General features: G+C 44.1%; 1 protein-coding gene and 1 non-coding gene across 2 annotated transcripts in view; both read left to right on the top strand.

Annotated features, from left to right (window-relative positions):
* The window catches only part of ATP8A2 (ATPase phospholipid transporting 8A2), a 419,645-nt gene that overhangs the window by 138,264 nt on the left and 258,460 nt on the right, over positions 1 to 22,921 (top strand).
* On the top strand, positions 19,597 to 19,665 carry TRNAT-GGU (transfer RNA threonine (anticodon GGU)). The gene has a single exon. It is a non-coding gene; the product is annotated as a tRNA-Thr (tRNA).

The raw sequence follows: 22,921 nt of genomic DNA, 5'->3' as shown, positions 1-22,921 counted from the left end.
AGTTGTACGAAGTAATGCTGATTTCCTGTGTTTCGCATATAAAAAACAAGTGAAGCAATTTTCCCCCTCATTCTGTAATCAGCAAAGTAATTTCAATATGCAAAGACAGTAGTTTGGAAAGTGGTAGGATACATACGTAACAGGTAAAACACAACAACAGCAGGGTTTAGGATTCAGCAGTTTTGCAGATCTTGGGCTCTTATCCAAAGGGAGGCAGCTATGCTGTTCTTATAACATCTGGGGACAGAGCATCGTTGCCTTAATCACCGCCTAGGCTAGAGCAGCCATTAGTTATTGCAGGCACTAATGGGACTTGGTAAAAGAGACTAATTAGGAAAATTGGGGGAGAGAATACATGGGGGGCTCAACTTTGCTGTCGATTTTTATTACTTGCAGATTTTTAGTTTTTCCTTAATCTTGCAGAGACTCTGGGACATCAGGTTAAGGAGTTAGTTGCACACAAGAACTGTAGCCAATAATCAGATGAAACCGCAAGAAATGTGGTTAAATGGATGGAAACCTTGTCTCTCGCCAGCTCTCTGGGAGGAACAAATGCAGACTTGGAGAGTGTTAATGAGACAGTCAGTAACGTGTACAGCAAGGCAGCAGTGCAAATGCAAAATAAAATATACAGTTCCCCACGTCAAAAAAGAAAGAAGTTCCTTGCCAATCTTGAAATCATTGTCTGCAATTACAAGCGAAAGTCTGGCAATTGAATGCCAGGTGCTGGCAAATTGGGCCTTCAGGTTTAAGTACACAGTGAACTGGGTAATTCAAGTATTATTGAATTACCGTTTCTTTGAGGAGGTAAAATAAATGGATTTGAGCTACAAGCAATGGATGGCCTGGAATATTTTTCCTTTTTTTAGAGAGAGAGAGAATGAATGAAAGGGTCTATATTTGCATGTCTTATTCACCCTTCCCTTGTTCGACACTGTGTGTTAACTTTCCATGGTTTTGCTGCAAGATGGCAGCATAACCATCAGCATCAGTAGGCACTTGCTTCAGTTTGTACTGCTAATGGGGATGTAGTATTTCGGAAGCCTCAGTGAGACCAAAGGGCCCCTTGCAGTTCAGAAGTTAGCTCTCCAAAGAATCTGGATTTCTGTCGTGGGCAATTCCTGCAAAACAAGGGAGAAAATAGAATAAAGGCACCAACAGAGGAATTTTTACAGTTCATTTTCTGTTTCATTTTGGACTTTAGCGATCAAATATAGCAAAAGGGTTTTTTTACCACTGTTTGCCCTAACTCGATGCCACAGATTTTTATCTGAACAGGGGCACAAGGAAGCCCTGGTCCCAGCCTTTCCCGAGCTGAATGATTAAACTGGATCATGAAAAATAAATAGAAATGAATAGTTGGCATTGTATAAATTCCACAAGAGATCTAAGAACCCATGCTTCTCTGTGAAACCTGATATGCCCGAGCCCGTTAATTTATGGGCTTGTCTGAGAAAATAAATACCCAGGTTTTTTTTTTCCTGCAGGAGAAATGCATATGATCTTGATATCCATGAAGGCTTACCCTTACTAAATTAATTGGGGCTTTTGCACAGGTTAGTTTCGCTTGGTGCAAGGAGGAAGGATGGTAAAACATCTGTGGAAAATTCCTTCTGACTGGAAAGAAGTAGACAAAAACAAGTTTAGTAGCATCTTACAACAATTCTCATGTATGAATATAAATAATTATGGAGGATAATAGGTGCTCAATAATCAGTCGCTCATTTCAGCTGTAGTGGTAAAATCTGTGGCAACACTATGGGTAATATAATAACAATGGACACTCCAGACATCTGATGTACACATGAAGCTGCCTTATAATGAATCAGACCCTTGGTCCATCAAAGTCAGTGTTACCTACTCAGACCGGCCGCGGCTCTCCAGGGTCTCAGGCAGAGGTCTTTCACATCACCTACTTGCCTAGTCCCTTTAACTGGAGAGGCCAGGGATTGAACCTGGGACCTTCTGCATGCCAAGCAGATGCTCTAACACTGAGCCACAGCCCCTTGCTCATGAAAGCTTATGCTGAAAGTTGGTTCATCTTTAAGGTGCCATGGGACTCTTGTTTTAAAATGCAGCTAATATGGAACTGGTACTCAGACTTATGGGTTACCATGCAAGATGGCAGAGGGAATAAGCAGCAGATCTGTAACTGTGCCTTCCTGGAGCTGTGTAACAGCTGTTAAGTCACAGCTCTGTGTGTGTGCAGGAGAAGGGCACAGTCATAGCCCAGTAATACTGGTGACTGCCTCTTCAGCATCTAACTCAAGTTGCATTCTGGTGCTGAGTGACTGCCATCCCATTCCATGAGCTGCTGTAAAAGCCCACTTGGATGGTTTACTCTGACGGAGTGGCTGCTGCTGAACCACATAGGGCTCATTCCCAGTGATTACTAGGAAATTTGGGGCTGTCCCAACACATCTTCATGTCCAAACAGGTAGCCAGTCACATATTGAAGAACATAAGAACATAGTAAAAGCCATGCTGGATCAGAGAGCCAGTGTGGTGTAGTGGTTAAGAGCGGTGGTTTGGAGCGGTGGACTCTAATCTAGAGAACTGGGTTTGATTCCCCACTCCTCCACATGAGCAGCAGAGGCTAATCTGGTGACCTGGATTTGTTTCCCCACTCCTACACATGAAGCCAGCTGGGTGACCTTGGGCCAGTCACACTCAGCCCCACCTGCCTCACAGGGTGTCTGTTGTGGGGAGGGGAAGGGAAGGTGATGGTAAGCCGGTTTGATTCTTAAGTGGGAGAGAAAGTCAGCATATAAAAACCAACTCTTCTTCATCATCATCAAGTCCAGCAGTCTGTTCAAACTGGCCAACCACATCCTTTGACCTTCTGTACTGAAAAAACGTTAAGTGATCTGATGGGAAGATATTCAAACAACACTCTTCTCATGGACTGACCACTACCTGGAGAACTTTGAATTCACAGGCTCAGAGTCTCTACGGGGGAGGTGAACAAGGATTCAAATGTTTGCCCCCAGAGTTCATTGACCTGGCTGGCATACCTGTTTGGATACTTGGTTGACCTCTGGAATTTGGATATGACTCAGCATGTCGATGCAGTTGCTTCTAGGTTCCATCCACCCATCATTGGATATTGAGCTATCATCATGCTACAGAAGTCATTTACAATCAGACTGGCTTTGCCCACACAGGATAATCCAGTTGCAAACGAGTGCTATAGCCTATTGATGGTGCAATATCGAGTGATATATGGATGCAGCCTTAGATGCTCACTGTCTCCTAGCACAGGCCTTTAGCTCCTTGGTTTACCGAGGTGGGGAGAACCTTAGGGTGCACTTGGAAGAAAACTGAAGAATGTGAACGACTGAACAAAGTGCATTTTTGTGCCTACATGGTAATGATAATTGCAAAGCACAATTACTCTTCTGATGCCATTGCACCTTGGTAAAGTTGTCCAATGGAAATGTTGAATGGCAAGCAGCTTGTTTTATCTGACACTGCAAGATCATTCAGAAGTCTGCTGTGACTTGTACTTTGTAGATAAAATTCCTCTCATTCTCCTTGATTTAGGCTTACTGTTCTTACAGGACAGTCAGATGAAGATATTGGAGTGTTGTCTGGCCACCAAGGCTTGAATAAGATTTAATTATTTTTCTGGCCTGAGGAAACAAGTTACTTGGAGAAGTTTGACTACTATCTCTCAAGTTTTGCTATAGCTATTTAAGATTTATTTATTTAGAAAATTTATATGTCCCCTCTCCAGAGACCTGCTCAACTCAGTTTGCAATACTTTCTTTGTGGTATGAATTTATTACTTGATGGCCAGAGGTCTATGATATTTGATATGCACCAGAATGTTAATATGATCAAGTTCCATAGACCTGTGTGGTCATGTCTTTGGTAGACAGAGTGCGATATTAACTCAGGAGAGATGGCTAGTCGGATTAGTAAATACTAAAAGAGAAAGTTATTTCTTTTGGCCTTTAGTGAAATGCCTTGAGAAGTTTATTTTTTAAAAACGTTATCTGATAGTGGTTGGTTTGTATTTTTTTTTTCTTTCGACAATTATTTTCTCATAATGACTAGATTAGTTCATTTGATAAACTTTAATAACTTTTCAGAAAGACACCCACATCTAGTGAGCTTGACAGGGGAATAATTTTTCCTCATCTCTTAAATTTATTTTTTGTGCTCTTTACTAAAAGTGCAAGAATGGTTGTGAGCTATCGACTTAAGTCTGTGAGTACTGAATCAGTAATTCCGGAACAGATCCATTAACCATGTTTAAATTTCTCTGTAATACCTATTTTGAGAGCTGCAGGTTTCACTTACCAAAAACAGTGGATGATATCCTACCTTCGCTTGGAGAATGTTCTTCCACCTAGGGAACCTTCCTCCCAACTTGGTGGGTCTTCCTTTGGAGGAACAGCCATTTAAGTTGGAGGAAGTCTCCATTGCAGGAACCACTTAAGCCGAAGGAAAGTTTCACATTTTGCTTAGTGGCATGGCACAAAACAAGTTAAAATTTTCAGGGCACTTAAAAAAAACCTAGCTAAGGTGTCTGCATTCTTGAACACCACATGAATATCTGTGAAAGGGAAAGCTGAGTCTTTTTGTGAAGGTTGAAGGCAAATGCCTGCGTGCAGCAGAAGTGCCATTGCTGAGCATCTCTGGCATGATTTTGTTTGACCAATGACATGGCAGGGTTTGATTTATTTGATTTTTGACCAGTGACATAGCAGGTTTGATTTCGTGTGTAATTGGTCCAGTTTTTGTTTTGCCGTCAAGTCACAGCTGATTTACTGCGACCCCGTAGGGTTTTCAAGGGGAGAGATGTTTGGAGGTGGTTTGCCTCCACGTCATGCCCCTGGTATTCCTTGGAGGTCTCCCATCCAAATATTAGCCAGGGTCAGGGCTGAGAGTGTGTGACAGGCCCACAGTCACCCAGCAAGCTTCCATGGCACGAGTGGGGATTTGAACCTGGGTTTCCCAGGTCCTAATCCAACACCTTAACCTGTACACCATGTTGGCTGTCATAATTGGTCCAGTGCATACAGGAAATCAGAAAAGTAGCAGTTGGAAGAATCTGTATGCTGTCACAGGTTAGCCCTCTTACAGCGAATTCCTGAGAAGTGCCGGCTGCCGTGCCCAAAGACCTTTGGAGGCCGGCGCCGGCCTATGCCGGTGCAAGGGCCCACAGCACTGGCATCCGGGCGGCACACGCCAGCGTTTGTGGCCCTGGTGCCGGCGTGCAGGGCCGGACGCTGGTCTCTGGCTGCTGGCGTGGCAGCACCGGCCCTGCCCGCCAACGAAGCCTGGTGCCGGTGTCTGGCTGCCGGCAAAGGCCGCTGCGGCGACCCGGGAGGCGTTCCCGGGGTGTAACAGCGTCCCGGGAGATGTTCCCGGGACGTTATGGCACCGGTCGGGGGACGAGGCCGCTGTTAGGCAGCCTCCTTAGCCATTATGGCTTGGGAACGCCCTCTTTTATTTCTGCAGAGATATGCTTCCTTTTAGGCCAGTGGATGCCCCCATTTATTTTAGGACAGAGATATGCCCCCTTTTATTTTTGCAGAGACACTACACCTTTTGCAGAGATATCTGCCATCCAACCCTGTGTGGGTTGCACGGATTTTTGCCGCCAGGCGGAGGCAGCGCCACTGTGTTGCCTCCTAAGCCCGGCGCAGGCATTCCACTCAGGAATGCAGTGTTTAGCAAGCAAAGATGTTTTGTGCTGTTCTGACTGAACTAGTGTACTGAACTCTTTCTGAGAACCATTCTGCACATTAAAAGTATAGAAAATTAAGGTGTGAAGGGAGGGCAGAGAGGTTGAGGACCAGGCTGTAAAAATCCTTTGAGCGGCTCTGCTGTGATGTGACAAGTGGCCACTTCCTAAATTCCTCCTCCTGCATAGCTGTGAGATATCCCATCTGGCCATAAGTTCAAATTAATAACACATCACTGCTGATTATTCAAAGTAACCACAACCGTTCGAAAAAGCAAAACGAAAGTAGAGATGTTTTCTAATAATAAATTTCACATTAAAATAAAGGAAGGTAGAAGTAGCATTTAAAAAGAATTCCTACATATAAAAAGACAGCTGAAAATAGCCACATTCTTTTTCCCCCTTTTTTGTATGAAAGCCAGGATTAAAATGAAGATTTTTAACCTAACCTCAACATATGTCTAATCGGTTTCAATGGAACTAACATCATAGTAAATGTGTTCAGGTCTGCAATTTAAATCAGGCAAATTATAGTGTGAATTTAACAGTCTGGATTGGTCAGGGCTGGGGCGGCAAAGAACAGTGGCTGAAAATTTGGGAGCGCAGGAAGCTTTATGCTGCTACCTAATAAATGTACTTTCAATTGGACTCCTGCCTACTGGATTTCTATGTGCAACATTGGCTACGTACAGTATACACTTTCCCCATTAACCAGCTTTGGAATACAGACTTGCTTTATGAGCAAAGGTTAATTAGGGCCTGAAGGAAGCCTGGGGCAGAAAAGTATAGATGCAGGAACCGCAGAAATGAGGTCCACTGGCCAATTTCCCGAATTATAGAGTTGTTACATTTAATTTAAGGCTAGGAGAACTGCTCCCTACCCTCTTCAGGCCTGGGACCTTTGAAAAGTCAATGTTCTGCAACTAATAATCGGCATGTCCAGTGTGCAAGTGAATCCCTAACTCCCAGCTGATAGGGTTTCAGTTCTTGTAGATTGAACAGGCAGCCTGAATTATTTAAAGGTGAAGATGGTAATCTTTGAGCTCATTATGGGGGTGGGGGTGGGGCATATGTACTCTGAGCCCATTGCCAAATTCAGCACTTTTGCAGAGTGCGATCACAGAATGGAGGGATACACACGGCCCTGCCTCATGAGGATGCGATCCATATAGCCAGGATGTTGAACCATAATAATGTTCTTAGCATTCAAGCGGCTTGTTATTGATGGATCCTTAGGCATTGCGTAGCTGAAAATCAATAGGCAATCCAAAGAGGTTCCAACAAGAGAAGGGTAGACCCCATGAGATTTAGTCATTCAGATTTTTATATCTCAGTTCAGGCAGAAGGTGAGTAACAAAAGCTAAAGAGAGCAAAACAGACTTAAATGTCAACAGCTTACAATGTAGTGACATTTCTTCGTCGTCGTTTTCTGACTGAATTCCAGAACCCAAAGCTCATCCCTAACATGCAGGTCTTACACTGTATATTCACTGAGCATGAAGGGTGAAGAATGGCAGGATCTTGGCAGCGAAGAAAACGGGTAGCAAGTAGGCCAAAGCAAAGCTGGATAATTGCCCAAGGGTATATTTGCATGGAGATGGCTCACTGAAAATATCTCTAGTCTTAAGGTGTCTGATTGCGATTACGTTATGAGCAGACAGGTAATGTTCCTTAGCCACCTGCTACAGGCAGGAAACGGCTTGTGACAGCTTGGCTGCATCCCAACCTTTTTATGGAAGGTGTGTCTCATGACAGCAGTAGGACTGGCTTCTTTGTTAGATGTATGCAGGAAAATAGCCAACTGTATATCTAGCTTTTGCCTAAAAGTTATAAAATCCCAGTCACCCCATTCCATAAAAGAAGATCTGAATGTGGGCCCCCATGTGTGCAGCTGGTACACATCTCCATAATTGCACGCACACTGTAGTGTTCGTCTAGACCCCATTGAACTTGCTGGACGCATGTTTGAATGGAGAAGATGAAAGTGTGCATCCCCATCTGTGATTTGTGGGTGTTATGAGGGATAAGTGATCCATAACAAGAGCTGGACTGGGGCCATTGAGCATTTTTGGAATTTTAAAATAATTACAGTGGAATCCTAAGTTAAGTTACACCCTGCTAAGCCTGCTTGGTGGTGGTGTTGGAGAGTGCCGTCAAGTCACAGCTGACTTATGGCGACCCTGTAGGGTTTTCAAGGCAAGAGACGTTCAGAGGTTCAGAGGCCATTGCCTGCCTCTGGGTGGGCTGAGAGAGTTCTGAGAGAACTGTGACTGGCCCAAGGTCACCCAGCAGGCTTCATGTGGAGGAGTGGGGAATTGAACCCGGTTCTCCAGGTTAGAGTCTGCCGCTCTTAACCACCACATCACACTGGCCTATTTACTTCAAGGAAATTGGAAAAGTATAACAGTTTAGGATTGCAATGAGATTGCGGATTCAGGTGGGGCCATGACACAGAGCCTTGAGAATTATGAGTTGGATCCTGTAGACCTGTTCCATGAATGGTGGCTTTCTGTTGATGCAAAGGGCCCTTCTTCTGGAAGAAGATCTTCCCACATCAGGAGAAGGTTCCTTGCATCAGTGGAAAGTGTGACGGTGGAATTAGATCTGCAGGAGCCAGCCCTAATATAGTATTACCAGTCCTATGGATGGACGCTGGGAGCTGAATTGCTTTCACAGCTATGCATCTTAAAGGAACAATTCCCAGAGTTATTCTGTGAATACAAAAAAGTGAGATTTGAGTTCATTCAGCTTTTTAAAAAAGATGTCCCAGTATCTGCGGTCAGATGGTTCAAAAGTATTGGTGGTGCAAACACTATGGAGCTGAACAATATTTACAAAAAAAACCCCCAAAAACCCCCCAAAAACAAACTTGAAGACTGAGATCAAAGTTTTTGTGTACCAATTGGTTCTAGGGGTGCAAAATTTGGATTGGAAATACTCAGAACTCACCTGGTAATACCATTGTCCAACTATTCCACATATTTCCAAATCTGAATTTTTATAATTCTGGATATGCAGAATAATTCCAGATATTTGGAATCCCATCAACTCCTGTAGAAAGTAGGCTGCGCTGCTTGGGAAATCAAAATAAAACATATTCCCCTGACAACCTGGCAGGAAGAGGTGTGGGGGCCAGATAACGAGTGTGACTTGATTGGTTTTGCCAAGGGTGGGGGCTGTTGTGAAAACAAAGCCTGTAAGTGATGTCTGTCTACACTTATGGAATTCTAAAACAGACATACACAACAGAAAGCATTTTCACCAAGTCCCTTCCAAACTTTATAATCCCCCGTTCTTTCCTGATCGTTTGTCATTGATTAATGCTCTTCATGCTGAATCCTCCCTGTGCTTGCCCTTGTGGTGTAGTGGTTAAGAGCGGTGGACTCTAATCTGGAGAACCGGGTTCGATTCCCCACTCTTCCACATTAAGCCAACTAGGTGACCTTGGGCTAGTCACAGTTCGTTCCGAACTCTCTCAGTCCCACCTACCTCACATGGTGTCTGTTGTGGGGAGGGGAAGGGAAGATGATTGTAAGCCGGTTTGATTCTTCCTTAAGTGATAGAGAAAGTTGGCATATAAAAAACCAACTCTTCTTCTCTTGTGCTACCAGCTATGGCGTGCCGTCTAGTTTTGCCTAGGGTTTTTGTCTACTCCCCAGCTCAAGCTATCGTTTTCTTCACTGTGCCATGCCCAGTATAGCTCTGGTGACACATAACTCTGTTCTGAATAACCAGATTGCATGTGTTGCCCAGTGCGCTGCTTCCTGGGGGTTGTGGGTTGTGGAACTCTGCCCATCACACCTCTTTGGGTCCGGCACAGAGACTGGGAAAAGGTCAGGGGCTGAGGGGGAAAGTGTGTTGCCTTGTTTTTAGTGGGAAATGGCTGTTTCCTATGGATTTTAATGGAATATCTAATAATTAGGTTTTCCTGATTTTTTTTAAAATCCAAATTTAAAGGGGCATAATTCCAAATTTTGGTGCTTGTGCAGTTCTTAGTTGATTCCTTTCCTAATAGCGAGACAGTGATATATAAATAGGCTGATAAATGATTCGGCAAACTGTTTTTTCTGACAAGGATGTCAAATGTTGTGCAGTTCTAAACAATGTATTTGCTAGTATACATACTGGTAAAGTGAAAGAACAATAGGATTTTTCCCTCAGGCATATGGAACATTTCTAAAACTGTTTATTAAATAATGCTTATTCATATGTAAACACATCAAGACATTCCATTCCATTAACTAATAAATGTAATTTCCTCCCCGCTACTATAATAACACTTTTATAATTGCATGGGGAAAAATTAGCTATTCTGAAGCAAGCATCTACTGAATTCTTATTCTGTGGCTGTTTTCAAACTGCAAGTAAATATTCAGAGCTCGGGATATACTGTGTCAGGACCTGGTCAGGGCTGGGGGCAGCAATACTTGATCTAGTAAGCCTGGAGGATCTCCTGCTCAGTGACCCCTGAGGTCACTGATTTGAGCAGCAGAAGCTAGAAATACTCCAAACAAATTGCATTGCTCTGATGGCCAGCAAAGGCAGAATGCCAGACTACTACTATTTATGCCAAAGCTTCACAAATTCACAACGCTTCCTCAGCAGACAGTGTTACAACCCCTGTGCTTTCCTGTGCCTGAAATTGGACTTGATGCTTGAATTCACACAATACATGGTAGTTTTCTAATATAAGCCTGCAATCTTCCAGTGTGTAAGCCCCACTGAATAATACTTATTCATTTACCCATTTAGAAAAATGTATATACTGCCTCTTCAGACACTTGCTCAGTGTGGCTTGCAGCTAAGACGATAAAACAAAGCCATTAAAGCACAACCATTAAAAGCCAAAGCCATTAAAACAAGCCCTTAAACAACAAGCCGATGCCATTAAAACAAGGCAAGTCATAATGGCAGCATAAAATACACACGGAGCAGCCTAAAAATTTGTAGATAGTTGTCATTGGGACAGAAGCAGACCATAAAAGTTTTAAAAGATAAAATCCCTTAATTTAAAGGAGTTTTATGCTAGCATATTAAGGAAAGCAAAGGAGGAACCAGGTGAGCCTCTCAGGATAGGGATTCTGGAGGTTAGGGGCTGTCACTGACAAGGCCCTGTCTAACATAGGTTTGGCTTTTGAGTAGACCTGTTTAGGATGGCTCCTGAAGTCCCAGGCTTAAGGAAATCCAGTGTCCGTGGAAGTCTTTGTTCTCTTTCAGTTTCTTTTAGAAGTCAGAAAGAAATATCAAAGAATGTAACTTACTGTATATGTGCTTACTAGAGTTGTTTCATTTCTAGATAGTATAAGAGAGGCTGGACCATTTGTTGCCTCTCTCTGTGTGTGTATTATTTCATTACTTTTTTACTTCCATAATTCCATCTCCAATATAAACTCCCTTAGGCCAGATTTCCTTGCAGGTCTCTGGGGCACAGGAATTAGGCAGCTTTGACTGAAATGGGCTTCTCCAAACAGATGGTGATTTCTTCCCCCCTCCCCTCTGTCCCCCAGGTCATACTGAAGGTACACTGGAAAATCTGCATCAATGGCAAAATGCCTGCAAAATGTCTGTTTGGCTATGTCCTGCAGTTAAATCTGCTCTGTTCCCCCCCCCCTGTACTTTGTGACCTATTCAATTTGAGGGGGAAAAAAGATTAAATTCACTTCATCTTTCCAGTAAACTAAAAACATTTTATCATAGGTAGATGCTCAGATTATTCCAATGAATAAAGAATAATGGCAAAAGCAGTACAAAACAGAAATATATTCCTCATACAGGCAATGTACATAGTAGAGAACTGCTGATATGTCTTACACAGTTGTCCCCCTTGAATCCCACTGAAGTTAACAGAATTTAAGCTCGATGACTGTGTACAAAATACCTAGATAATTATATCCCACTTTTCTCTCAGATGGAAACACAAAGTCGCTTAAACACCCTTCTCTCCTCCATTTCATCCTCATAACAATTGCTCTGTGAAGTACAGTAGGTGAGGCTGAGAGAGAGTTGACTAGTCCAAGGTCACCCAGTGAGCTTGCCAGAGTGGAGATTCAAATCTGGCTCTCCCAAATCCTAGTCCTATACCCTAACCACTACACTACTCTGGCTGTCTAAGAATTGTACTCATATGCCTGGACCCAACAAACCATTCTGCTTGTTTGCATATTTAATCCGGTTGTGTCATTAAGAACAGTGCTATTTGTGCTTGTTCTCTGCTCTTTCCTAGTAGCTTTCCTAGTAGCCTTCCTAGTAGCCTTCCAACCTGGGGGTTCCATCTTCCAGCACTATATCGTCTTTCATTTTGGGTTGTCTCATCATAGGGTTTTTGAGGTACAAGATGATTAGAAGTGGTTTACAGTTGCTTTCTTTTGCACAGTACTAACCAGGGTTAGCTGAAGGGTTAGCCATTGCCTAAGAAAGATCCTCTGCCAGTGTCACCTTCCACTACTGCCCAGTAGCTGTCTTTCAAGGATTCCTCTGCCCCTATCACCATTGGAACCGTCAATTCTCTTCCGCTGATATGACCATTGATTCCTGAACTTAATGGCACGCTTAGTGACAGTTTAGGGTTGCCGGCTCTGGGTTGGGAATTACCAGGAGATTTTGGGGGTGGGGTTTGGGTAGGGGAGGGACTTCAATGCCATAGAGTCCAGTTGCCAAAGCGGCCATTTTCTCCAGGGGAACTGATCTCTGTCGCCTGGAGATCAGTTGTGATAGCGGGAGATCTCCAGCCACCACCTGGAGGTTGGCAACCCCATGGCAGTAAATGGCAGAGTGGGGATTTGAACTTGGCCTCCCTAGTCTGGTGCAACATGCTAGCACTCTCTTTTGAAGTGGACAGAATTCTCAGAAGCCGTTTGTGATAGGTCACAGGAGGCTGCTGTCCAAAGGACTAAAAGTGACGAGTCTAAAGGACTAAAACTGATCCAAGCCTTAGGTCCCGGGTGCGACCGAAGAGTGTGCTGCCCCCTGAGCTCCTTAGAGGAAGGAGTGGATTAAAAAGTGTAATGGATAGATAGAAAACATGGAACCACTGAGATTTTCACAGTACACACCACCTCAACATTATTAGGGAAGCACAGAGGAGGTCTAGAAAATTGAGACATTCGTTTATGTTTGAAAGACGTCCGATTTATAGCAGTATAACTGTCGAAATGTTACTGCAGCAGTCAGATTTTACGAGATGCACTGGTCAAATGAACAGTGGAACAAGATTTAAAAAAAAAACCTCCTGTTACGAGAAGTTTTTTATTATTGCAAGAAGCACACTTGCATCGGTTTGCAATTTCAGTCCAACATTGAAGCAACACACAGAGAAATCTGAGCTGGGGAAATAGGTCTGATTCAGTCAAAGTTAAGTGCTTCCAAGGCCCGTTGATTTCCCTGGAAGAGAAACCAGTTGAAACCATTCACAGTGGGTAGCCGTGTTAGTCTGTTTGCAGTAGTCAAAAAGGGCAAGAGTCCAGTAGAACCTTAAAGACTAACAAAAATATTTTCTGGTAGGGTATGAGCTTTCGTACCCTACCAGAAAATATTTTTGTTAGTCTTTAAGGTGCTACTGGACTTTTTGACAGTTGAAACCAGTGCACCTTAAAAATGGTTAACTAGCTGGGTCTAATTACCCCCCCCACACACACACACACACAGCAGAAGCTCTGTGGTATAGTGGTTAAGAGCGGTGGTTTGGAGCGGTGGACTCTAATCTGGAGAACCGGGTTTGATTCCTCACTTCTCCATATGAGCAGCAGACGTTAATCTGATGAACCGGGTTGGTTTCCCCACTCCTACACGTGAAGCCAGCTGGGTGACCTTGAGCTAGTCACAGCTCTTAGAACTCTCTCAGCCTCACCTACTTCACAGGGTGTCTGTTGTGGGGAGGGGAAGGGAAGGTGATTGTAAGCCGGTTTGATTCTTCCTTAAGTGGTAGAGAAAGTCGGCATATAGAAACCAACTCTTCTTCTAGGCCTGAATCCAACACTTCAAAACATTGAGCTGCAGTGATGAGTCTTCACCAGTCTCTGCTGAATTCTGGCTGAAGTGCATTAATTACAGGCGGAGTTAAGACAGAACCCCCTCCCTGAGTGCTGTGCTTAGTGTTTGCTCCTACAATAAATTCCACAAAGCCTCTCCTCTTAATTATTTACTTACTTCAGTATCCACCTTTCTCCCCAATGGGGACCCAAAGTGACTTACATCATTCTCCTCTCCTCCATTTTATCCTCCCAACAACCCTGTGAGGTAGGTTAGGCTGAGAGTGTGTGACTGGCCCAAGATCACCCAGTGAGCTTCCGTGGCGCAAGTGAGGATTCAAAACTGAGTCTCCCAGGTCCTACTCCAACACACTTAACCGCTATACCGCACTAGCTCTCGTACCTTTTAACGGACTAGACATAATCCTTCTGTAGGGCTTTAGAAAGTGATTAAACACAAATAAGTCATACCAAGGTTTCTTGCAGAACTGCAGGATGTGATCCTGAGAGCAGACCTCCCATGAGTTGTTCTTCAGGATATTCTAATTCTCTTTGTGTCAACAAATTACAGTCTCTGCTCCAAGATTTATAACAGTTACCCTACTGTTCATCAACATGAAGTTCCCTGGAGAATGGAATAAAATTTATACAGGTCACCAGAGTCAGGAAGTGTGTTTTTTTGTAAACAAAACTTGCATGTGATCAATGTTTTAATGTTTGCCAGGAGCCTTGTGGTTATGCTAGTGGTGTTATGAACTGAGAAAGTTAAAGTAGTTACGTTTTAAATGTTTGTAGGGTAACGTTATAGTGGGAAGAAGTGGCCAGATGTTAGCTACTGCATTTAATATGCTAATTTAACATGATTCACTGTTAAATTTGCCATTCTGTGGGGTGGGTGGTAGATGCAACCAGCAGGCCTTTGGAGTATGAAATTTTCCCTGAATTTGTTCATTATTTTCTCTGCTATGCATCACAGTATTAATCAAAACCATGCCATTTGGATGCCAATTTCTGTCATGTTTTTCAGTCATAAGATCAATCATACTACAGTGGACGTGTCTGGATAACAGTTCATCGGGGCTGGATTTGGGGGCAGATGTTCAGGGTTTTATCTTATGGGCTTGTGGGGGGAGGGGTTAAATACAATCCCTATTGAGTATAATGAGACTTACTTTTGAGTAAATATGCATAAACTGAGGGTATGCCCTGACCTGGTTGGCCCAGGCTAGGCTGATCTTGTCAGATCTCAGAAGCTAAGCTGGGTCAGCCCTGGTTAGTATTTGGGTGGGAGACCACCAAGGAAGACCAGGGTCGCTATGCAAAGGCAGGTAATGGCAAAAACCACCTCTGAATGTCCCTTGCCTTGAAAACTGTACAGGGTCACCATAAGTCAGCTGAGACTTGACAGCACTTTGTGTGTGTGTTAAGTGCCGTCAAGTCGCTTCCGACTCATGGCGACCCTATGAATGAAAGTCCTCCAAAATGTCTTGTGTTTGACAGCCTTGCTCAGATCTTGCAAATTGAAGGGTGTGGCTTCCTTTATTGAGTCCATCCATCTTTTGTTGGGTCTTCCTCTTTTCCTGCTGCCCTCAACTTTTCCTAGCATGACTGTCTTTTCCAGTGACTCTTGTCGTCTCGTGACGTGACCAAAATACGATAGCCTCAGTTTAGTCATTTTAGCTTCTAGGGTCAGTTCAGGCTTGATTTGATCTGTAACCCACTGCTTTGTTTTTTGGGCAGTCCACGGTATCCGTAACACTCTCCTCCAACACCACATTTCGAAGGAATCTATTTTCTTCCTATCAGCTTTCTTCACTGTCCAGCTTTCAAACCCATACATAGTAATAGGGAATACGATGGCATGAATTAATCTAGTCTTGGTGGCCAGTGACACATCCTTACACTTCAAAATATTTTCTTGCTCCTTCATGGCTGCCCTTCCCAGTCTCAATCTCCTTCTGATTTCTTGGCTGCAGCACTTTACACACACACATTTTCTTACTTTAAAAATACTGTGGGGGCCCACTCCTGCTCAGAACCATGGTGCAGGGGAGGGGGCCCTCCTTTCCCCCCTCCTGTGCTATTTTTCTAGAGGCTCTTTAAAAAACAGTACAGGGGGGCGGTGAGACAGGAACCTCCCCACTCCATGGACCTGAGCAGGATCTGACCCCCAAGGCATTTTTAGATCAAGAGAATGTCTGTTTTTAAATGGCTGCTGTACCCCTGATTTATTCCCTGGGACCCTGTATCTTCTATTTGTGCCCTGTATTAGGTCCAAAGGCCTTCAGCACATGGCTTGGTAGTAGGGTTACCAACTGCCTGGAGAAAAAAAAAGTCCTGTTTCTTGGTATGTGGTGTCAGGGCCAGAGAGTTGGACGAGGGTCTGGAAGACCCAGGTTTGAATCCCCACTCTGCTGTGGAAGCTTGTTGGGTGAATTGGGCTGAGGGTTGTGTGACTGGACTGAGGGCACCCAGCAAACTTCAATGACAGATTGGGGATTTGAACCTGAGTCTCCAGAACTGATCCTCCCAGATCCTAGTCCGAGACTCTTAACACCATGCTGGCTCTTTCGACAGAACAGGATTGCTTTTAAATCCCATCACTGGTGTAATTCCAGCAGTAGATGTATAAAGTATTTGCTCTGTCGTGTCATGCTACATTCCTTTGTGTTACTTATCAGGGAGAGAGATGAAGGATTAGTTTCTCAGACTGTAGTACCTTCTCTAGGATAGAGTTACCACCTTTTTTTTCTTGCGGGACTACTGTGCCTTTACCAGCTACAGATTAGCAGGATTAGGGGAAGCTTTATCACATTTATCATGGGGAAAAGCTTCACCTGCTAAAGGTCTGCCTGTTCTGTGTGTGTGTGTTTAAAGTGCTGTCAAGTCGCAGCCGACTTATGGCGACCCCTTTTTGGGGGTTTTCATGGCAAGAGACTAACAGAGGTGGTTTGCCAGTGCCTTCCTCTGCACAGCAACCCTGGTAATCCTTGGTGGTTTCCCATCCAAATACTAACCAGGGCTGACCTTGCTTAGCTTCTGAGATCTGACGAGATCAGGCTAGCCTGGGCCATCCAGGTCAGGGCCTATTTGTTCTACAGATGTTAAAAGACCTGTGACCTTTACAAGAAAAAAGTTGGAAATGATAAGCTGAAAATTCTTAGGGTCTAAAGCAATCTGTCTGCTTGGCATTTTTTACCTAGTGATCCGAGGTCCTCAGAAATAGAGCAAGGTACATAAGGTGCATACAGTGAATCATTGTAAAATATTACATAATTGTCTGCTACAATTTGGGAGAACTATATAAAATAGTTACTCTTTCCCCAAGATGTATTCTATTTTTTCTTGAATTTGACTTGTTGCAGTTGGAACAAGCTTGCCCGTTCCCTGGTGATTGGCTAGTGAGTGAACCATAAGCCCATGGTATCTCAAGGACCGTGGCTAATTACTTGCTGTTACATAGAGGACGTTGTTTGCTCGGCAATAGCATGGAAGAAGGCAGTAAGGCAGATCCTTTAAATCCATCCCCAGCTGCTGTGTCCCTTTACACTAACAATTACCTCATGTAGTAAAGAATAGCACATCATTTTTGAATTAAATAGAATTAGCCCTATCTGTGGGTTTGGTCCAAATTTGTATTTACAGCTCCAGTTCACCATGCCTGTTCCCCAGGAGACCTGTTACTAACACTGGTTTCCCTTCCTCTGCTTGCCCTCTAATAGGCCTATTTTGTTGCCTTTCTGGCACAGATGTGAAGGCCTAGAACAATTCAAGGGCAGGAAATGGTTTTGTTTTTGGATTTTGAAGGCTTTTTCCCCTCTTTTTCCAGTGGGGAAAAATGGAAGTTTTGAGAAGCACTATGTGTGTGTGTGTGTGTGTGTGTATGTTTTCTCCATGGAAATGAGTGAAATTCTTTTTATAACAAGATTTTAGTCAAAATGAAAAATTTCATGTAAAACAACCTGCATGGTTAAGAAATTATAATTATTTGCAATATATTTTCAAGCATATGCTTGTTAAAATGTGACTAATTGGGTCTACAATCTGCCATAATGTGTGTGAGTGATAACACAGTATTGAAGAATTTGGTGCCTTCAAAGTTTTAAAGTTTAACTTGATATGCACATGTATTGTTAATCCTATTAGGACTTTGTAAGTGTGTTTCTGCCCAATTAACATACATTTCCTTCATTGCTAAAATTTACCCTTTCCCCCCAATGCCTTCAAAGTGTCTGGAAACTTTACATCTCTACTTGCTTTATTAAGCATTGTAAGATCTTGAAAGTAGCCTTGTCTGTCAACAATCTTCTCATTCAACCTCTGAGTCCCCACCCACCAGCACGGTTACCACTTTCCAATTTATCCCCCCTGGTTTGCTATACCTTTAAAATGGTGTGCTTATTTGGGGATAAGGACTGATTTTTTGAGTGAATAAACATACATCGGATTGAGATGCACATTTTCAGAGGCTAGGGGATCTAGTCCTCCCCCCCCCCCTTATACCAATGCTTCAGCAAGCAGAGCATCTGCTAGTATTGCCAGCTGCAGTTAAAAACTGGACCTTGGTCTTGTGCTTTTAAACAGCCTCTTAATTGTGGGGGGAGGGAATTCACTTAGACCCTCACCTGCATATCCAGCTGCTGTTAGAAGCTTAGCTATAGCGAGGGGCTCTGCTCAGCTTCCTGTCTCACTTGATGTTTATGCTTGGTTGGGTTCCATACAATATCACTGAGAAGAGGAGAGGAAACTCTAAACACTCTGCTCAGCAAGGGAGGGAAAGTCCATCAAAAGACTGGAAGATGGAGCCCATTGGGCTGGTTTGGGAGTAGTGTTCGGTTTTTACTGTGTGTTTCTTCTCTGTCTCTTGCTTGGCTTCTTTCGCATTTTATTGTAATGCCTTATCAACTGACCTGTTGTGTTCATCTGGTTGTTCTTGCAGAAAGGTACAGGAGTGGCATTAAAAGTGCCCCTGTTCATATGATGTATTTGTAGGATTGCCAACTGCCTGGAGGGGAAAAAAGTCAAGTCTGGCTTAATAGGATTTTATTTATCAGGTGATGCTATTAACCTCCCTGCCATTAAGAAGCAAAAGAGTTTGTTTTTATACCCCGCTTTTCTCTACTTTTAAGGAGTCTCAGAGTGGCTTAAAATAACCTTCCCTTCCTGTCCCCATAACAGACACCTTGTGAGGAAGGTGAGGCTGAGAGAGTTCAGAGAGGACTGTGACTAGCCCAAGGTCACCCAGCAGACTTCATGGGGAGGAGTGGGGAAACAAACCCGGTTTGCCATATTAGAGTCCACCACTCTTAACCACTACACCACACTGCCTCTCCAGAGTTATCATTGGCCTTTTTCCACACATTAGAACAAGGCTAAGCTTCTGTTAAAGGGACAGGACACCTTTAAAAGGTCTGGTGGGAAACCCTATGTATGTGATAAATCTGTATTTGTTTTTTGCACTTTCTTTTGTAAAATGGTGAATGGGGGAAAGGATGTGGAGCAAGCATTCCTCTTTAAAAACATTTTGGGTTCAACTTTTCCTCTTTTTACCATACAAATTGAATCCATGGAACTTCTTCTGGTCTTTTCTGTGACATGAGACCAAGTTTGGACATGTGCTGGATTGGGATTTTGCCCTTTTATGGGGGGGTGGGGAATTGAAGAGGGACAACTTTTGCTGTTACTGAAATGTATCCCATACTGCAAGAAGTAGGGCTCAGTGTGGCTCAGTGGTAGAGCCTCTTCTTGGCATGCAGAAGGTCCCAGGTTCAATCCCCAGCATCTCCAGTTAAAGGGATTAGGTAAGAAGGTGATATGAAAGACCTCTACCTGAGACCCTGGAGAGCCGCTGCCAGTCTGAGTAGACAATACTGACTTGGATGGACCAAGGGTCTGATTCAGTAGAAGGCAGCTTCATGAAGGTTTTTGGGAGGGGCCGTGGCTCAGTGGTAGAGCATCTGCTTGGTATGCAGAAGGTCCCAGGTTCAATCCCTGGCATCTCCAGTTAAAGGGACTAGGCAAGTAGGTGATGTGAAAGACCTCTGCCTGAGACCCTGGAGAGCCGCTGCTGGTCTGAGTAGACAATACTGACTTTGATGGACCAAGGGTCTGATTCAGTAGAAGGCAGCTTCATGTGTTCAAGTACTTTGTACTGTAGTACAGTTGTGCTTGCTATGCAGATGAACATGTGAAGATGTCTTATAGTGAGTCAGACCATTAAGGTCAGCATTGTCTCCTCTGATTGGCAGTGGCTGTCAAGGCTCTCAGGTCACAGTCTTTCACATCACCTAGTACTTGATCCCTTTAACTGGAGATGCTGGGGGTTGAACCTGGGGCCTTTTGCATTCAAAATAATAACCTATCATTGAGCTATGGCCCTTCTCCAAGGGTCATTGATGTCATAGAGGCTTTGCACTGTTGTTATACATGCTCGTGTATACATTTGTATCCCAGCTACAAAAATTAATTTGGGATTACTTCACAGCTACTGCTTTGTGCCACGTCCTGCCTTTTCAATACGTTTGGCTGATCCAGCATATAGAAGCTGTCATTTCGAATTTTGTCCAATTCCCACTATTTGTTGGCCCAACTTCTTCTTTGGGATTATCTTTTGCAGCGTGTGGGCTCTGGAGAGCTATGTGGTAGGGAATGCATTGCAATGTAAATATGATTATAAAATGTGTTTAAAACCAAAACTTGGAAGATATTATTCTGAAATGCCTGCATTGGTCTGTAAGAAAACACCTGCCATTTCTTCTTTCTAAAGGAACCTTTCCAGTTGCTTTCAGTAGCTCATCGGACAGAATGTTATGGCTCACCCAGCTGTACCCTGACAGTTGTGTAGAAATGAAGATAAACATATTAGAAACAGATTAACTTGCTCATGCTTTGGAGGATGTCTTGTTCACAGATAATCCTTTTGGTAACAGCACTGTGAAGGCAAGGCGTTACGTTTCTGGTTAACATTTTTAAAATGCCATCCGTGCTGTTTACTAGCAGCATGTTATTGTGTGTGTGTGTGTGTGAAGTGCCGTCAAGTCGCTTCCAACTCATGGTGATCCTATGAATGAAAGTCCTCCAAAATGTCCTATCTTTGACAGCCTTGCTCAGATCTTGCAAACTGAAGGCTGTGGCTTCCTTTATTGAGTCCATCCATCTCCTGTTGGGTCTTCCTCTTTTCCTGCTGCCCTCAGCTTTTCCTAGCATGATTGTCTTTTCCAGTGACTCTTGTCGTCTCATGACGTGACCAAAATACGATAGCCTCAGTTTAGTCATTTTAGCTTCTAGGGTCTGACCCTAGAAGCATGTTATTAGCAGGACCAATTCTGGTTCATGCTCAAGCTCTGTTGCAGTTGTTGAAGGTAAACTGTACATATTTTTCCAAGGGAGTTTTATTTTATTTTTCTTCTCTGTAGGACTAGTGAATATAGTGCTTTGGCTACGAGAGTCGCTAGGTTATAAGACAAGTCCCACTGGATCTGACGGAGGGCTCACAGTGGCTAACCAGGCGCCTCTAGGGAGCACATAAGCAGGACATGGGGTTGTGGGTACAGTTGGGCTGGGATCCCAGCGACCCGGGTTCAAATCTCAACTCTGCCATGGAAGCGTTTTGGCTGAACTTGGGCCAATCTCTCTCTCAAGTTAGTCTGTTTCACAGGATAGTTATTGTGAGGATAAAATGGGAGAGGGGAAGAAGCTGCTTTGGGTCCCTGTTGGCTAGAAAAGAAGGATATAAATAGCTAGACATCAATATAATCCCCCCACCCATCAAAGGGTATTGTGGCATTACTACCCTGGAAGACAGAGGTGCCATTTTGCCACCAGAGTCCTGTCCTTAGTAGGGCTGTCGATTCGGTTCATCCGAACTGAAAAAACAGCCGAATTTTCCGCAATTCTGCTGTTTTCCATTAGGATGGAACCAAACTGAAAAAAGGCGGAAAAACGGCGCCCCGAATCCAGCAAATTCGGGGCGATCGCCGAATAAATTCAGCAGGTTTGGCATTCCCGCCTTTTTTCAGTTCCCCCCCCCCCCGCGCCTTCACGGGGTTTCTCTGAAGGCGCGCTGGGGGCTCTTTAAACAGATCTGCGCCTCCCAGCTGGAAGGCGCAGATCTGTCCCCCCCGCGTGCCTTCAGGGGGCTTCCATGAAGGCGTGTGGGGGGCTCTTTAAACAGATCTGCGCCTTCCAGCTAAGGACTAGGGCTGTTGAAAAAAAATTAGTTAAAGTTCGGCTTCGGCAAAATTCGGCCCTTTTAAATTCGGGACGTGCCGAAGTCTGAACTCCCCCGCTTCGGATCTGCGAAATTCGGAGCAATATCCAGAGTTTGGGGGAAAATTTGGCTGAGCCCGCCCCGCGCGCCTTCAGGGGGCTTCCATGAAGGCGCAGATCTGTTTAAAGAGCCCCCCGCGTGCCTTCATGGAAGCCCCCTGAAGGCGCGCGGGGCAGGCTCAGCCAAATTTTCCCCGAACTCCGCATCTCGCGCCGAATTTCGCGGATCCGAAGCGGGGGAGTTCGGACTTCGGCACATCCCGAATTTAAAAGGGCCGAATTTTGCCAAAGCCAAACTTTAACTAATTTTTTTTTCAACAGCCCTAGTCCATAGCTGGAGAGTCTGCCAGGCCCTTAAAATGCTGCTAGACTGCCTCTAGACTGCACATTGTGCCTCTAGACTGCACACTGCACATCCTATCCCTTCCTCACTCACTCAGTCGTAGTACTCTTAAGTTTGCTCCTCTAGCAGTGTGGTGACCAGATACAAAGGAGGACTCCTGTAACTGGTTGACAAGCTGTACCTGTTGAAATGCCTACTTTTGCATTACTCTTAAAGGCATAAAATCCTAGCTTCCTTTTTCATCTGGTTACTCAAAGGGCTGAGGTAGGATTGCCAGGTTTTCAACTTGCCACTGCGTCTGTGTCTAACAACAGGTTGACATACAGACTTTAGAAGTAATAAGATTGATTGCCATGGTGTGAAAAGCTTTTCCTGTTATTTCTCCCAGTAGGGACAGGAGGGCACCCTAGATCCTTCAGGATTTTCCCACCTGTTAGAGGTAGAGCCATCTTAAAGGTTGATGACTCCTCTCTGGTGATCATCATAGGCCTCTGTTGGAACAGTAGACCATGGTTCTTGGTCACAATGTCAGTGAAAGACCAGTGGGCTCTACTAGAGATTAAATATTTGTCTGAGGGGCCAATTTTATGCACACAGCCACAGATACTCGTAAGAGGAGAAGCAGTGGCTAAAGAATGGAGCTACTTG

The sequence above is a fragment of the Euleptes europaea genome, chromosome 12 (genome assembly GCF_029931775.1).
Source record: "Euleptes europaea isolate rEulEur1 chromosome 12, rEulEur1.hap1, whole genome shotgun sequence".
In the NCBI taxonomy this organism is placed as follows: Eukaryota; Metazoa; Chordata; class Lepidosauria; order Squamata; family Sphaerodactylidae; genus Euleptes; species Euleptes europaea.
The sequence above is the reverse complement of the archived record's forward strand: the minus strand, read 5'-3'. Positions and strand labels throughout refer to the sequence as shown.